General features: G+C 42.3%; 1 protein-coding gene across 3 annotated transcripts in view; it reads left to right on the top strand.

Moving 5' to 3' along the window:
- Positions 1–1,425: 1,425 nt before the first annotated feature.
- The window catches only part of DOP1A (DOP1 leucine zipper like protein A), a 108,739-nt gene continuing 92,482 nt past the window's right edge, over positions 1,426–17,682 (top strand). For all 3 annotated transcript variants that reach the window (XM_054023327.1, XM_054023326.1, XM_054023325.1), the window contains exon 1: positions 1,426–1,491. The gene's annotated coding sequence lies outside the window, so the exon portion shown is untranslated. The remainder of the gene's footprint in view (positions 1,492–17,682) is intronic.

Genomic DNA, 17,682 nt, shown 5'->3' with positions numbered 1-17,682 from the left:
CCCTGTCTGTGACCTGTCCATGACTTTTACTAAAAATACCCATGACTAAAATGTTGCCTTATTTATAATGTTACTCCTGGGGGAATTCTGCACCAAAATATTAAAAAATCTGTGCACAATATTTTAAAATTCTGCATATTTTATTTGGGCACCACCCAGCCCAGATATCCACACCCCTTTCCCCCCAGAGCATAGCCATGGGGCAGCCCCTGGCTCAGACACCATCATCCTCCTCTTCCCCACAAAGTCCAGCCATGGGGAACCCCCCAGACACCAGCTGCCCTCCCCCCAGAGGCCAGTCGCGGGGCTGCCCCAGAGCCCAGCCACGGGGCAGCCCCCATACACCAGCCTCCCCCCCGAGCCCCGCCACGGTGTAGTCCCCAGCCCAGACACCAGCACCCCCAGAGCCTTTACTCCCCCCAGATTCTTTACTGTCACACCCGGGTACATGGCGTGCTGAGGTCCTGCCCTTCCTCACTGTTTGCCAGAGCTGGCTGGGTCTCCCAGGCCTTCTCCCATCCCAGGAGAGTGAGGGTCAATGAATGTGACTGGGCACTCCGCTCACTGCAAGCTGGGCTCTGCAGAGTCCAGCGGCCTCTAGTGGCAGCCAGAAATTCTGCTGGGGAAACAAGGAATTCTGCAAAACTGTATTCTGCAGTGGCGCAGAATTCTCTCAGGAGTAATTTAATGTAGCTAGAAAAAGGTGGGGAGAAATGCATGATACATTGGCTCTTTTGCAATTACTAGTCAAGGACATTTACTTTGTAAGAAACAATACTTTTTTTAGAGTTCTCTTCTCTTTTAAAAACATGTTATGAAATGAACACGCACATTTTATGTCATCAATTTTTTGTGTGCACAAGCCAATAAAAGGATTAAAAGTCAAAGACTTAGGCTGCAAATTTTACTTACACAGGAATACACACATGCGGCAATACATGCACCTTCCTACACAAAGACACACAGTCTCTTACCTACACACAAATACATACAATGCATGCATGCACTGTACACACTTCCCTACAGTCATGCATACACGGAATGCATGCAACCCCTACACCAGGGGTTCTCAAACTGGGGGTCGGGACCCGCTCAGGGGGTCGTGAGGTTATTATGTGGGCGGGTCGCTAGCTGTCAGCTTCACCCCCAAACACCGCTTTGCCTCCAGCATTTATAATGGTGTTAAATATGTAAAAAAGTGTTTTTAATTCATAAGGGGGGTCGCACTCGGAGGCTTGCTGTGTGAAAGGGGTCACCAGTACAAAAGTTTGAGACTCACTGCGAAGAGACACGCTCTGTCACACATGGACCCACGCTTCAGGCAGCCGGGGGCAAAGCGCTGCGCTGCCTCAGGACCGGCAGGGGGCCCTGTGGCGCAGGCGGCCTGATGGGAGGAGAGGAGGAAACGGGAAGCCGCGCTGCATGCTGGGAGCTGTCAGTGGCTGCTCCCGTACTTTCCGCTGTCGGACTCTTCCGGCTCTTGTCGCCCAGGTAACCAGCCCCCTGTCCCGGCCGCGTTACCGGGTTCGGGCACCGCGCGCTGCTCCCGCTCCCCTCCCCCTCCCCGGCTTGTGCCGCTCGGCGGGTCCCGGGCCGGGGGCGCGGATCAGCTGGAGGCCGCAGCGGCCCTTTATCCCTCCCGGCCCTGCCTCTGCGAGCGGAGAGGGCGCTGGGGACATGCGCGGCGCGGCGCGGCCCGCCAGACGGGGGGTGCTCTCCGGACACCGTCCTGGGGCTGGGGCCCCTCTACTCCCCTCGCGCCACAGCCTGGCACCCCCCGGCTCCACACCCTGGGTATTTCATCCTTCCTCCCCGTCCCCTCTGCACCCCCCCTGCCCAGGGTGTCCGCTTCCCTCCGCTCCACACCCTGACCTTCCCCGACCTGGGTGCCCCCCTCCCCTTCCACCCTGGGTGCCCTTCTGCCCAGTGCAACGGGTGCCCCCTCCTCCCACACCACACCCTGACCCACCCTGGGTGTCCCACTGAGTTTCCTCTCCCTTTCTCCTCCAGCTTCTCCCCTCCCCCTTCCCCCCGTGCTATACCCTGAGACACCCACCCCCCGGATGTCCTCCTCCCTGCACACTACACCCTAACTCTCGTGCCAGCCCACTCCACCGCTCTTCCCCTGTCTTGTGTGTCCCCTCTGAGGAGGTCCCCCTGAACCTTCACTACTGCCGTGGGTGTCGTCCCCTGCCTCCCCTCCCCCCCCCCGTGTGTAAAAAGGGGAAGGAAAGAAATCAAAAATAATGCAATAACCTGTTCCCTGGTGATCTGTGATTTGCTTTTCAATTTTTTTCTCTTGATGGTGCAATTCAAGGCAGTGTTTTTAATTTGTAAAGCCCTGTACGTTTTGTGAATTATCTACCTTTCTCTCTCCTCCTGTCCCCCTTTGCACTACTGCAATTGCTGAGATCAGCTAAGCTTATGCTGTTAGTCCCTATCTTTGCCCCTGCAGAATGTCTTGAGGGTAGGATGCCCAACAGAGGAACATTTGTGCTGCAAGAGCTGGAATCTATTAACCTTCAGGTCATAGTGCAAAGCACATTTTTTGGGGTCAAATACCTGCATGCTTGTGGATATTAGTTGTCAAAGTTTTTCCTATGATGTTTGGAGCAGTACAGGGTTTTGTGGCTGGGTGTGCTTTTACTGCAGGCTGTTTAAATCTAAGATTTGCACCTGGATGCTAAAGTGGGAGATGCTCCAAAAAACACCAAATTCATTTATTATAAACTTTAAATTTTAAACTTTGTTCTTAAAGAAACAGTATTTGTATAGTAATATATCACTTGTTTTGTGTTAATGATGCAGTGGTGCCTAAAACATTCCAAAAACATAGGGGGGAGGGATAGCTCAGTGGTTTGAGCAGTGGCCTGCTAAATGCAGTGTTGTGAGTTCAGCCCTTGAGGGGACCACTTAAGGATCTGGGGCAAAATCAGTACTTGGTCCTGCTAGTGAAGGCAGGGGGCTAGACTCAATGACCTTTCAAGGTCCCTTCCAGTTCTAGGAGATAGAACAGGGGTCGGCAACGTTGGCACACGGCTCGCCAGGATAAGCACCCTGGCTGGCCGGTCCAGTTTTATTTACCTGCTGACATGGCAGGTTCGGCCGATCGCGGCCCCCACTGGCCGCGGTTTGCCGTCCCGGGCCAATGGGGGCGGCGAGAAGCGGCGCGGGCGAGCAACATTTGACCAGTTTCCAGTGCAGCACATCGCTCGCCTGCGCTGCTTCTTGCCGCCCCCATTGGCCCGGGACGGCGAACCGCGGCCAGTGGGGGCAGTGATCGGCCGAACCTGCCACGTCAGCAGGTAAATAAAACTGGCCTGGCCCGCCAGGGTGCTTACCCTGGCGAGCTGCGTGCCAATGTTGCCGACCCCTGAGATAGAATATCTCCATTAATAAAAAAATAAATAAAACATGCTGTACATATACGTAAGAAGAGCTGTGAAGAGTTTACAATCGGAGGGACTTTACCTTTATTGTAATCATGACATTTGTCAAACTCACTCTGTCATCTTTCATTAATTATCACAAACCTTAAACTTTGCACTTCTCCATCTTTTTATGTGAACATGATGGCTTACGCTGACAATTGTAATTGCTGCTTAGAGCAATACTTGCATTTTAATTCTGAATGTATAATAGACAAAAGAATGTATGAGATAGAAGGCAGCCATTTAAACAGCAATATTTTCAAATTCCTGTCATGGGACAATAAGTAGCTCCTCCCCCAGGAGTCTCTGGCATCCAGTGGCCGCTGGGGGAGAGAGGTGCTGATTGGCCAGCGTTCCTCAGTTCCTTGGATTTAACTCAACAAAAGGGTCATGTGGAGCCTCTTACAGCTCCGTTTGAGGAGTTCACCCCACTCACCTGAATTAGGAATGGGAACCCAGCCTAACAGATGCTATGGATCTAGCTGTTTGCCTGTTTAGAGGATGTGGAAGAATTTTTTTTCTCCAATGGGCCAACTAGTAGAGGACCAGGGAGATTAATTTGTTTTGCCTTCCTTGCAGCACCATCAAGCCACGGTGGATTAAGTAGGAATGTGCTTAGTACCTAATTGAGGTACTAGGGTGGAGGTTGCTTATTCATCGCAACATTTGACCAGTTTCCAGTGCAGTTAAGTGAATTAAAATGAAAGTAAAAGACTTGGGATTTTGGTGATGGGGTGAGACCTTGTGGCTCTCACAGGCCAAGGTCCCACCCTGCTGCACCCTCTGTCCTCCTCGAAGGAGGGGAGCAGTCCTAGGACTCCGAGAGAGCTGAGTCTACACCAGGTTATTGGTTATATGGCAAGGAGCCCTGTAACCCGGGAGCTAGTGATGGATTATACAGTAAGGAGCTCTGTAACCTCAACACTGGAACCAATTAAATCCCCGGTATAGGAGAGTATGGGTGATGGGTTAAAGTTTAATAAAAGTTGCAGCCTGCTGCTTAATTCCATGTGTCTGTCCTCATTTTGCTGCTGCATCCACATCAGTAGGTAATATCCTTTTTTTGCAAACTGAAGCTACATCTACACTACCAGTGCTACAGCTAATATAGCTGCAGCTATGCTGCTGTAGACTAGATGCTTCCTACATGAACTGAGTTTTTTTTCCCCATCGATGTAGTTAATTCACTGTTCTGAGAGGCAATAGCTAGCTGGACTGAAGAATTCTTCTATGGACCTAGTTGTGTCTATAGTGGGGGTTAGGTTGATCTAACAATAGTGGTCACGGCATGAAATTTTTCACAGCCTCGAGCAGTGTAGCTAGGTTGATCTAATTTTTAAGTAGATCAGGTCTTAGGAAAAAAATATACCAGTTGAGATACAAAAATATTTAATAGTCTTAAAAAAATTCAGTCTTTAAAATAGTATCTCCTTTACTTAAGCCAACTCTGATGTATCAGAGTTTATGGTTGTGTGTGCTTGATTCATTTTACTGTAAATGGGAGTTGGCATTCCATGAATTCAGGGAACCTGGAAATGAGAGGTGGGGAGGAAGGTTTACAATCCTAACGTGCTGCCTTGTTTGTCGTGGTTATTGGTGGCATTCAACACATTGTTAAAATAAAATGCCATTGAATGTTTATATCATGGAAAACTGCACCTATCCTACCTCTTCTTGGCCCTGTCATGCTAGAAATTATTTTGTGATGGTACATTGTAATGGATGATCACAGTAACACCTTATGTAAATTAACTCAAGCTTACTTTGTTTGGATCTGCTTCTGCCTAGCCACTGAAAGTTTGTTCACTGAGTAGTCTTCTGCCAATTTCACTCTAATGGAGCAGCATAGATTTTAGATATGCAGTGACCAGAAAAGACCCAAAAAGGGCATCGGAAGAATGCAGACTAATTCCAGAAAAGGTTTGAGGAAGTGGGTGGTGGTGGTGGTAAAGAAGAGACAGACCCAGAAATAACCAGATGTGAGGAGTAGAGCATGAAGGGTGATGATAGAATTGAATTGCTTAATATTCAAGTGGAGACTTTGAGTTTCTTTTGTCTATCAGATTAGCAGATGAACACAACTAAAAAATCTCTCCTAGTTTTTTTTTTATTTTCTCCATTTCAAAGTTTATGGGAGGAAAAGGAAATGATGTTAGATCAAATGTATTACCAATCTCCTAAAACCAAAAGTGAAAATAAAGCACTGAACCATTCAAAAATTGAGTTTGACTACCACCATTGTGCTATTTTAATTTTTCTGTTTTAAACAGTTTAACTGTTGATTCTTTCTCTCAATATTATGACCACCAGTATGCTTATCTGTTACAGAGATTTTAGAACAAGTGGCAGAACTGTCTTTTGACTTGTGAAGGATCTCAATAGATTTCCCGCCAGAAAGTTCTGCTCCTTTAGAAAGGGAACAAATGTTGAAAATATACATGCTCTATTTAGCAGTCTTTACTAACTAATTGTATAGTCCCTGGTGCATGAAAGCATTTAAGCAAGTGCTTGACTAAGCATATGAGTAATCCCTTTATGTCAATAGGACTATGCATGTGCTTAAGTGCTTTGATGGATTGAGGTCATAGTATCACATGTAAAAGTGTAGTGAATTTAACCTGATTTAGTTTTAGTGTCCTTTCTTTTTGGATTCAGTTTTGAAGGGGGATAAAAAAGTGGAATATTTGTTTGCTTAAATTCTAGTCATAGAAGAGGTCAGATAAAGATTTACACTCTAATAATCCCTTTATAAACCATGAATAGGATATATGAAATGAAGTGCTCTGCAAAACATCATAATCTAGAAAATGTTTAGGAACATGTCATATGTGATATAATTTCTTAATAAAAGTAAATAGGTTGGTAATATTTTGGCGCAACAAGATACATAACATGGAATGTCGGACAAGGGCATTAGTCCATGAACATGTTTGGAGGTTCCAAGAACACACACAGGTTTTTCTTTTGTTTTGTTTTTTAACTACTAAGATAAAATAAGGCTAAGAGGTATGACTTCTGGCAAAATGTGTCAATCAATGTGGGGAACAAATACACTTGCCCTAAACAAGTGGAAAAAAGACTTCTGCCTCACTAAACTTCATAGATTTTTTTTTCTGTGATGAATCCAATGATTTGCATAAATTGCATATATAGAGAAAATGACTGAATGCCAGCTACTTAGATGGGGAAGAAGTGATATGGCTACTTGGAATGCAAACCTAAAAGTGATGAGGATTAAAATCTTTACATTGTATTGTTCCCAGTATGACTTTATAATCTAGGTTTAAGATATGATAATATTTGTATTTTCTTAAACAAAATCAGAAAAACATGCACAACTTTTGGAATTTCCCCCAAAATATTGGTGTAGTATCCTAATGACAGTAAAATTGGAGGAGAGAATATTTCAGCTTTTTTTGAGTTACAGTATTTAGACATTCAAGAGGTAAAGGTGAAGTGAATTTGTTCCAATTCAGTAGTTTGATAAAAAATGTTTTTTCAATCAGGAAAGAGATATCGGGCCCATTTGATGAAAGGTTAATCTCACATTTACTCAGATGCATATTATGAAAATTCACTGACAAAACTTTGTTAATTCAGAGTTACGGTTGCCTGGCGGCGTGGCGTGTTCTTCAAAACATCATTTGCAAAACGTAACCCTCTGAAAAACAAGAAATAGAGTTAAGGAACAGAATAGCTGTTCTGTAATAAATAAGTACTATATGTATGTATATGATCCATTTCTGAGTAGAATCTGCTCTTACTTTATTCCAAGGTCAGATTGTTAAACAGTGGTTCAGTATAGAATGTTAGTGGGTGGTTGAAAAAGATCCCCATCCATACCCCTAAGTCAAAATGTTTCAGCTTCACGGAATAAAGTATAGATCAGTTGTTAGCTGCTGCTCTGTCAACCAAGGACCAGTGCAAGTGATGTGTTATTTGCATTAATATAGCTTGAGGAATTTCTGGGTATGTAAGTAATTTTGTTTGTTCTTCCAGAAGTGTTGAAGTGATCACCACTGATAACTTTGAGAAGGGAGACAGGGATATTTAATATTAGAATTTGTCAGTGGAATTGTTAGGACAGCAGTCTGGAGATTTAATTAGGAGGATGTGGAGGATTATATTTAAGGAAACAGTGGAAAATGACTTTACAAATGAAATGCGTCAAAGAAGAAAATTAAACAATATTAGTAATTTAAATTGTAGAAAGAAGGATGATAATAGTTCTGTGAGTTGGCATGTAGAGAAACTTTGGAAAAAAAGAGAGACCTGCTAAACCTGTCAAAATAGATGGGTCAGATGTTGATTCTTCTTCCTCGTATGTATTATTCAATGAGAAGGAAAAAAAATCCAATTCTGAATCTCATAGTTTGAATATTGATACTCCGGAGCCATCTGTTTCAAACAAAATATTAATACACAATGGTCAAGAGGGGGGAAAAAAGAAAAAAAATTAAAAAAACATGGAGTAGAAAAGGAAGACAGATTCAAGCAAATATTTCCCATTTGGCTGTAGATTGTCCTTATTAAAAGTAAATGGGAATTTATAAATAAGGTCAGAAGAATAAACAGGCATCTTATGATATTTGCATAGAGTAAAATCCAAGATGTTAAATTTGAGAATTTGTTGATTTGGCTTTTTGTATCTAAAATAGATGTTGCCATTTCTGCATTGGCAAAAAATACAGTAAACTTCGCAAAGGAATAATTTGTTACTATAGAAAAGACAGAAAGGAAAATACTCTCTTAGGGAAAAAAGTTTGAAAGATCTTTAAGTGCTGGTTGTCAGATCCAGTGAAGATGACTATTAAAATTCCTGAGCAGACCAGACAAACTAATCAACAGATAACCTTCTTCAATATGACATGATGGCTATCGAAAGGAAACCTATTGGTCTCAAGGAAAAATTACTATCCTTAAAGCAAACTCTTTAGTGTAGATAATATTCTAACATTGGTGTAGTGAAAGAAGAATTAACCCTAGAAGAGGTCATGCTATTCATTTATTGGACTTTCTTTGAGTGTGCATGTCTTCAAGTCTTAGTGATGATGTGATAAAAGTTCAAGTGACAGTATTGGGTTATCATTAACACATATACAAAGTTAGCTTTTTTTATTGATGACCTTTCCGGGTCCCTTCCAGTTCTATGAGATAGCTATTCATTTTTTCATTTCCTAATTTATTTTTTTAGAAGTGGTAAATGTGATAAAAATTGTATGATTTGGATTCTTTTTAATACTAAAATTATTATTTCTGTTACAGTAATGCTTAGAGGCCTCAGCTGAGATCAGGGCTCCCTTTTTCCTAAGCACTATTACATACAATAAAAGACAGTACTGTCCCTGAGGAGCTTTTCCTCTAAGTAGAAAAGACAGAGGGTGGGAGAAAGGAACTATTGTTATCCTCATTTTAGAGATGGGGAACTGGAATCAGGTTTTCAATTGGAAGACTAATGTTTTCATTTTTTTTATTTAATAAAGTGTATAATACTGTTTAATACAGTTTTTAATATTATGCAGAACTGTTTTTAAAAAAGGGGATGTGGAGGTTAAATATCACCTGAGTGTCATAAATCTTTTTCTTCTCTTTAAGAAGATGACTCCTGGAGACTTCTGGATTTCCCACTCGTAGTGAGAAGTCTGTGGACACTTATTTTGTCTAAGGCATTGGGAAATGTACTTTGTGGGTTTTTTTTTTAATGTAAAAATAATTATTAAATCTCTGAGTTTGCTTTATTTTAATCATAAAAATGTGTTGTGAAGTTAGAAGTACAGTAGGGAAGTTAATTGCTGAAAGTATTTGAAATATTGATCCTATTTATCCTCACCTGGGCTGCCTTAGACTGCTCAATTAGGTATTGTTTAGTTAGTTAGTTATTAGCCTCAGTGAACTCTTATCTGTTACTACCCGGACTCTGGACCTTATAAAATAGGGGTGGTTGGGAGGAAGGACCATTCTTTTACAGCTTGTATGTTACAATGTATCTAATTTCCTTTAGTCTTCATTATTTTGGAATGGTCTCTGGAGTACATCCACAGCTTGGATGGGTCATTCAGTCCATTGTTCAGAGCTTCAGTTTGTAGCAAAATTCCTTCAGAGGTAAGAAGCAGGATTGAAGACAAAGTGGAAGTGTTTCTAGGGCCTTTTATAGCTTTTGCTATGTGGAGGGCATTCCATTGTTTTTACTGTGGAAAATCACAGCAACAAGATGGAGTTTGGAGTTACACGGGCAAGTCACATGTCCATGCATTTCGCCTAGTCTCAGCAGGAAATTCCATTAAGTCTCCCATGGTCTATTGTCAGTTAAATGTTCTTTTGATGGGCCACTCAATTTGAATAGTCCCTCCAAGATGTGCTGGCTAATTACTTTGTGGACATTATCCCAGGAGCAAACATTTGAAATCCAGGTATAGAGCCAATACTTATAACTTTTAAAATGATATACATACAGATAGCATAATCATAACCTTTTCATAGACACCTCACTCGACAACCTTTGTATAATATTTGCTGCAAATACATAACAGTGGTTGCAACAATGATCCATATCGTCATATTCTAATCAGATAATGTCACAGGGTGTCAACAAGCATGTGGACCAGGGTCATCCAGTGGACATAGTGTACTTACATTTTCAGAAAGCCTTTGACAAGGTCCCGCACCAAAGGCTATTACGCAAAATAAGCTGTCATGGGATAAGAGGGAAGATTTCTCTCATGGATCAGTAACTGGTTAAAAGATAGGAAACAAAGTAGGAATAAGTAGTCAGTTTTCAGAATGGAGAGAGGTAAATAGTCCCCCGGGGGTCTGTACTGGGACCAGTACTGTCCAACATATTCATAAATGATCTCGAAAGAGGGGTAAACAGTGAGGTGGCAAAATTTGCAGATGATACAAAACTACTCAAGATAGTGAAGTCCAAAGCAAACTGCAAAAAGTTAAAGGGGATCTCACAAAACTGAGGGATTGGGCAACAAAATGGCAGATAAATTCAATGTTGATAAATGCAAAGTAACGCACACTGGAAAACATAATCCCAACCAGACATATAAAACAATGGGGTCTAAATTAGCTACTAACACTCAAGAAAGAGATCTTGGAGTCATTGTGGATAGTTCTCTGAAAACATCCACTCAATGTGTAGTGGCAGTCAAAGCTAACAAAATGTTGGGAGTCATTAAGAAAGGGAAAGATAATAAGACAGAAAATATCTGTTGCCTCTATATAAATCCATGGCACACCCACATTTTGAATACTGTTTGCAGATGTGTTCACTCAGAATTGGAATTGGAAAAGGTTCAGAAAAGGGCAACAACAATGATTAGGGATATGGAACAGCTTCCTTATGAGGAGAGATTAAAAAGACTGGGACTTTTCAGCTTGGAAAAGAAATGACTAAGAGGGGATATGATAGAGGTCTATAGAATCATGACTGGTGTGGAGAAAGTAATAAGGAAGTGTTATTTACTCCTTCTCATAACACAAGAACTAGGGGCCAGCAAATGAAATTAGTAGGTAGCAGGTTTAAAACAAACAAAAGGAAGTATTTCTTCACACAGTGCACAGTCAACCTGTGGAACCCCTTGCCAGAAGATGTTGTGAAGACCAAAACTATAACAAGGTTCAAAAAAGAACTAGATAAATTCATGGAGACTAGGTCCATCAATGGCTATTAGCCAGCATGGGCAGGGATGGTGTCCTTAGCCTGTTTGCCAGAAGCTGGGAATGGGTGACAGGGGATGGATCAGTTGATGATTTCCTGCTCTATTCATTCCCTATGAAGCACCTGGCATTGGCCACTGTTGGAAGACAGGATACTGGGATAGATGGATCTTTGGTTTGACCCAGTATGGACGTTCTTATGTTCTCCCTCGGCAGGCCAAGCAGAAGTCTGGCGGAACACGTGACCCTACATGCCCCCCACGCATCGTCTATGGGGTTAATGAGTTACAGATTGTTGTAATAGGCCAGAGATAGAGTATCTTTATTAAAATCCTGATTTTTAGTGTCTAGCAAGGTTATGAATTTAAAAGTATTGTGCAGGTTTTTTTTGAGGATGGGAACTAGTAGGTCAGATCTAGAGCGATCACTCTTGAAAGTTTGTGTCTCTCAGGTTGGTCCAATAAAAAGTATTATTTTGTTCACCTTATCTCTCTCACTTAAAATATGGGATTCTGCCCTAGCTAAACTTCAGAATGGTCTTCAGGGGTAGTCCTAAGTAAAGCACATTGCAGTAACAGAACATGGATGTGAAGCAACCTATTGTGAGGACTGTATCAGAAAGGAAAGAGAGCAACCCAACCTCTTGGTCAGCCAAAGACAAAGAAATACTTTAGTTGCCACTGATACCTAAGAATCTAGGCACATTCAGAAGTTTAATAACACTGGTATTGCAAAACACTTTCACAAACATTTGTCATAAACCCTCAATAAAAGGAGAATGCACAACTCTGGCTAGCTCCTCTGGTTCCTTCTACCAGTTAGCATCACATAAGGATTAAACTTAAGATACACACCTGGATGAAAGCTACCTATATTGGATAACACACTGATAAAGAGGCGACTATTAACTCTAGGCTTTCTTGAAAAGTCATATTGCTGATTATCAATTTATTGACATTTTTGGCTGTGGCCAAAATCACCTCAGTATTTCCCTGTAAAGGCGTGGGAAGTTCCTGCATGCCCTCCTGTGGCCAGTTGTGGCACTGCAGGGGAGCCTCACCTTATTTTCCCCAATTAGGCATTGCCAAAATCATGTTAGCAGAGCTGGGAAAGGAAAATCCAGTACATAACAACACAATAGCATGTCCTCTTTAATAAGGTTTCAGGACAGGAGCAATTACAACAAACAGTATGTAATGTTCTCACCTCAGAACCCTGATTCAAAGCTTCCAAACTTAGTCATCAAACAAAGTGGCTGAGTCTGGTTACACTAGTCTCCTGGATGCTGGGAGAGAGAACCCTCTCCCTTGTCCAGATTCTTGTTTAAATAGCCCTGCCTAAGGTTGGGCAGGCCTTGTTAATTTCATACTAGGCTGTCCTGGCTATAGGCTCCAGCCTGTCCCTTAAAGTGAGATACACATTTTATTAAGATGATATTTAAATAAATAAAAAAAACAGTACAGAGTTTAAGCGTAGAAGTTTCTGGTTATCAGAGAATAACGTACAGATTATCAAGGGGTGCGAAGTTCGGTTTAAGATCGGCTGGCGTAAGTACACTCCTTCATGCTCCTAGGGAAGCTAACATACGCATTAAACAAAAGAAGTGATAAAGTGTGATGATTCTCAGGGCACCCACGACTGAGTCACCTTGTTACCCCTTCTCTCAAGTGTGAGGGAATCTTGCTTGAGTTTACTTGGGTGTTAGCTCCCTGACACCACCAGCTTGTTAGCCACCGAAGCACTCTCCTTTGGACTCTGTCACCACTTACTTTGCCTTGCAGGTTAACAATAGGTGCACCCCTAGTGAAACATTCCGCTGTCATGCCCAGCCTTTTATCCACTGAACACTGACAGTAATACCCTGTCCCCAAAAGAACAATATGCACACCAGTTTGTATTATTCAACCCAGAATCAGCACCTTGCTTCATATCAAAGCTCTTAGGTATATTTATAGTGAAAACCAGGATACATTTATTACCAAAAATTCAAGATTAAAGTGATAGTGAGTAAGGGTATTAGAAACAAATGGCTAGAGATAAAACAAAATTGTAAAATGCTGTCTAGAGACTAAACTTAACCTCCTGGCTAAAGTAATTTTATCTAACCCAATGTTGTCTTCAGCTTTTCAACCAAACCTGGCTGAGATCCCATTTTCATAAATATAAACACACTGCCTGTTTACTTCCTACGTATAGGTTGCAGGGGTTTCTTGTTTGCCTCACAGATATACCCCCAAATCTTATTGTCTTTGTACACAGGCAGGATAACCACTGGTGGTTTATTTTTCCGGTGTGCTGTTTCCCTGTTGACTTCACTCTTCCCTGTTCACTTCTCTTACTAACTTCTGACTTTGTATGTAAATGGATATCCATTGTTTGATCTTACAATGCTTAATTTACATTTTGACAGAGAGATGTACATTTCTTACATCCTGTTTGGAGAAAAACCTGTTTTGTATCCTTCCTAGATATAGATTTCAAAATCATTTTTTCAGTATATAAACATAATTTCTTACATAGTGCTTGTACATACATTTTACAATTATATTAATGAGCAGTGTAATTCTGGCTTTGATGATGTATGTACCAGAATCAAGATATTCCTGTAACCCCCTCGCCAGGTGGCATTAAGGCAGAGGTGGGTAAACTACAGCCTTCGGGACCTTCCTGCCTGGCTCCTGAGCTCCCGGCCAGGGAGGCTAGCCCCCGGCCCCTCCCCTGCTGTCTCTCCCTCCCCCGCAGCCATGCCATGCCGCCAGTGCTCTGGGCAGCATGGCTGGCTCTGGCCGGGCCCCGCGGCTGCAAGCTCCTGCTGCTCTGAGCGGCATGCTAAGGGGGTGGGGAGTCAGAGGGTTGGATAAGGGGTGAGGGCCCTGGGGGGACAGTTAGGGGACAGGGAGCAGGGGGCAGTTGGATGGGGCGGAGGTTGGAGGGTGGTGGTCAGGGGACAGGGAACAGGGGGGTTGGATGGGGGTGGGAATCCCGGGGGGGCCGGTCGGGGTGTGGATAGGGGACAGGGAGCAGGGGGGGTTGGTTAAGGCGTGGGGTCACAGGGGGCATGGTCAGGGGACAAGGAGGGGGACAGGTTGGATGGGTTGGAGTTCTGAGGGGGGCAGTTAGGGGGTGGAGCGGATAGAGAGAGGGGGCCAGGTTGGTTGGGGAGGCACGGCCTTCCCTACTTGGCCCTCCATACAGTTTTGCAAACCCAATGTGGCCCTCGGGCCAAAAAGTTTGCCCACCCCTGCATTAAGAAGTTCGTGGATCACAATGGGACACCATGCGGCCCTGTGTCTGAGGGTCTTTGGGGAGGATAAATAGTGGTTCTGAAAAACAGCATAGTTCTTCTAAAACAACCATGTCTGCCCTTACCAGGTGTCACAGAAAAGTGAATACCACCTCAACAATCAGTTGTGTTAAGGTCTCCAACTTTTTTACTGGTGACCCCTTTCACATCGCAAGCCTCTTGAGTGCGACTCCCCTAATAAATTAAACACCCTTTTTAATATATTTAACACCATTATAAATGCTGGAGGCAAGCGGGGTTTGGAGTGGAGGTTGAACAGCTCATGACCCTCTTGTAATGACGTTGCTACCCCCGGAGCGGTCCCGACCCCCAGTTTGAGGACCCCTGTGTTAAGGGATGATCACTAAATAAATAACATGAACAAATAACATATTAAAAGGAGATCCACAACCAAAGATAACTGTGGTTTCCTTGTCAGACTGACAAAAATCTATAGGTATCCAGAATTGGCCAGTCACTGTTTTGTTAATAACTTTCCTCAAGAATGGGATGTTGGTGACAGGGTAAAGGCTGTTAGCGTTAAGCAATGATGACTTGAACATACCCTCAAACTATGGTTTGTAGATCTATTTGGCATCTTTCGTTCCTTAAGAGGCATTAATAATCCCCAGTGATAATGTGCCTGGGGTTCTTTCTGTTGACAGTTTGCTAGCCATGAAGTGGAAGTGGGTTTCTTTAACAAGCAATTGAATAGATTTATCTAGAATCTGTGGGAGAACTTAATTCTGAAAAAACTGCATATGTGCCCCATCCTGTCTGGACGCTACACCTACAGAAAGAGACAGATTGCTCTCAGTCTGAATGATCATAACAGCAAAGTAATTAGAAAAATCTTCAAAGAAATAGCTGGCTCTGCTACTGAGTGAAGAGTGTAAGATACAAGCAATAAATGATTTGTTCAGTGTTGTACGTTTGTGATGGTGCAATAGAGAAACCAGATGTTTTTCCTAAGTTATTTGTGTTTGAGCAATCAAATTTAATTATATATTTGATTCAACTAACTTTCTAAGTTAGAAGCCATGAACAAAATAAAACAAAACATGGTATGGAGGGGGTCGTATTTCTGTATTAATAATGTGAATTAAACACAAACATAGTGAGAATTAAAAGACTTGGTGTGTATCACATTCAAAGAGATTAACTGTCTCCACACATTTTGGCTTCATTAACCACTTATAGGAGGCTAATTTTCTTAAGTAGGGAATATAAGAAAAGGAAATATAAATAAGAAATATAAGAAAGTTCTGCATGAGACATATTTGCTCCATTGTTGCATTTTAGGAGATGATACTATTATTGAGCTTTAATAATGTTGTACTGAATTATTAGAACTATACAGCTTGACAAAATTTTTGTTGCATCTTTAGTTTAGCTGTAAATCAATGTAAAGAAAAAATAATTGTTAGAGTACATGATAGAAATGAAAAAAAAAGGTTAAAAATGAGATTGTGATACAAGGCCTTCATGCTGACATAGAAACGGAAGTACAAATGCATTCCTTATTTCTCACACATTAAAGTGAGACTGTAACATTACAGTAACTCCTCACTTAACGTTGTAGTTATGTTCCTGAAAAATGAGACTTTAAGTGAAACAATGTTAAGCGAATCCAATTTCTCCATAAAATGAATGTAAATGGGGGGGGGTTAGGTTCCAAGGAAATTTTTTTTTTTGCCATACAGTACAGTACTATAGTCGGGAGGTGCCCCCTCCTTACCCCACACAGGCACAGCCCACTGGCACTGGAGACAATGAAGTAGGCAAGGAGGCTGAAGATGCTGTAGGCTAGGAGAAGCACGTTGCGCAGCAGCAGCGGCAGCTTCCCCTACTCTGCAACACCAGGGGTGGGGGGCTCAACCCTGGGTCTGCCCACGCCACCCCTTCCACCAAGCCCACACCCTTAACCCGCCTCTTCTTCCCCTCCCTCCCCCTTTACTCCACCCGCCGCATCCTCGCTCCTCCCCCTCCCTCCCTCCCCTGCCTCCTGCCCATGGCAATCAGCTGGTTTGCAGCATTCGGGAGGCAGTGGAGGGAGGGGGAGCCTGTGCGCCGAGTCCTCGCTCCTCCCCCCTCCCTCCTGAACGCCGCAAACCAGCTGGTTGCTGCGGGCAGGAGGCAGGGGGAGGAGGAGGAAGGCGCTGATCCACAGGGTCTGTTGGCGGGCAGGAGGTGCTGGGGGAAGGGGCGTAGGGGAGCTAATAGGGGGGCTGCCAGCTGTGGACAAAGCAGGCAGCCAAACGACATTATAGTGAAGCATTGCACAACTTTAAATGGAGCATGTTCTGTAATTGATCAGGGACATAAGATTGAAACAACATTAAGCGAGAGGACATTAAGTGGGGAGTTACTGTATTTTTAATGTTCTATTTTTCTCCTATTGCACATGTTGACAGATTTATTTGAAATTATAGAAGTTTCTTTCAAAAAAGACAATAAACTTTAATCATGACTACTGTATGCAAGTTTATGGCAAGAGTGTGGTTACTTTTTTTATAAATTAGGGTATTTTAAAAATAAATGGTACAGGGAAGCTGGGGTCTGTTATTGAAAAGACTATGAAATGAAAAAAGGCAAAACTTTCCCGTGGGGTGGTTGGTTTCTGTTACTGTAATAACTTGCAGTTCTTATGTAACATGCCAGGTCAAATGTCCCAGAGCTGGGACAATTCTTTCAGATCACATTATAGTTAAACCAGGTCTTCTCTTGAATTTGTATTTATGCTCAGGGTAGATGCATGGAGGAATATTGGTAAAGGTACATTGAAATCTAATCCATTCTAGATGCAGAAGACATTGTCACACTACATTTTGCTGAATTGACACTTCAAATTATAATGGTAATACTGTGCAAAATCAGTTGTACAGAAGTCACATTGGGTAAATGTTTTAATAACAGCAAAACTTACTAGGTCATTAGTAGCTGAAGATATTTTTTATTCTGTTAATTTTTCAGAAGAAATAAATAAAACTCAACATTAATTCAATTAATCAAATGTATGATGGGTTGAAATAATAATCTCTATCTAATACAGATTATATTTGATAATCTAGTAGAGTAGTAATTTGGAATAAAATATCCCAGTGGAGGATAAATATGGAACCTTAAGGACACTTAAATTGATTTTTTCCCCATATTTTTTATTTTAAAATAATTGTGATTAAATGTAGTGCTTGTAAAAGGAACTGGATTTACAGCACTGTAGTTTCTTTATCCACAGAACATGTATAGCACATACAGTGATTAGTGAAAGCTTTCCCCACATTGACAAGGTACAGCAGGGAA

This window comes from Malaclemys terrapin, chromosome 3 (assembly GCF_027887155.1).
Source record: "Malaclemys terrapin pileata isolate rMalTer1 chromosome 3, rMalTer1.hap1, whole genome shotgun sequence".
Taxonomy (NCBI): Eukaryota; Metazoa; Chordata; order Testudines; family Emydidae; genus Malaclemys; species Malaclemys terrapin.
The sequence above is the reverse complement of the archived record's forward strand: the minus strand, read 5'-3'. Positions and strand labels throughout refer to the sequence as shown.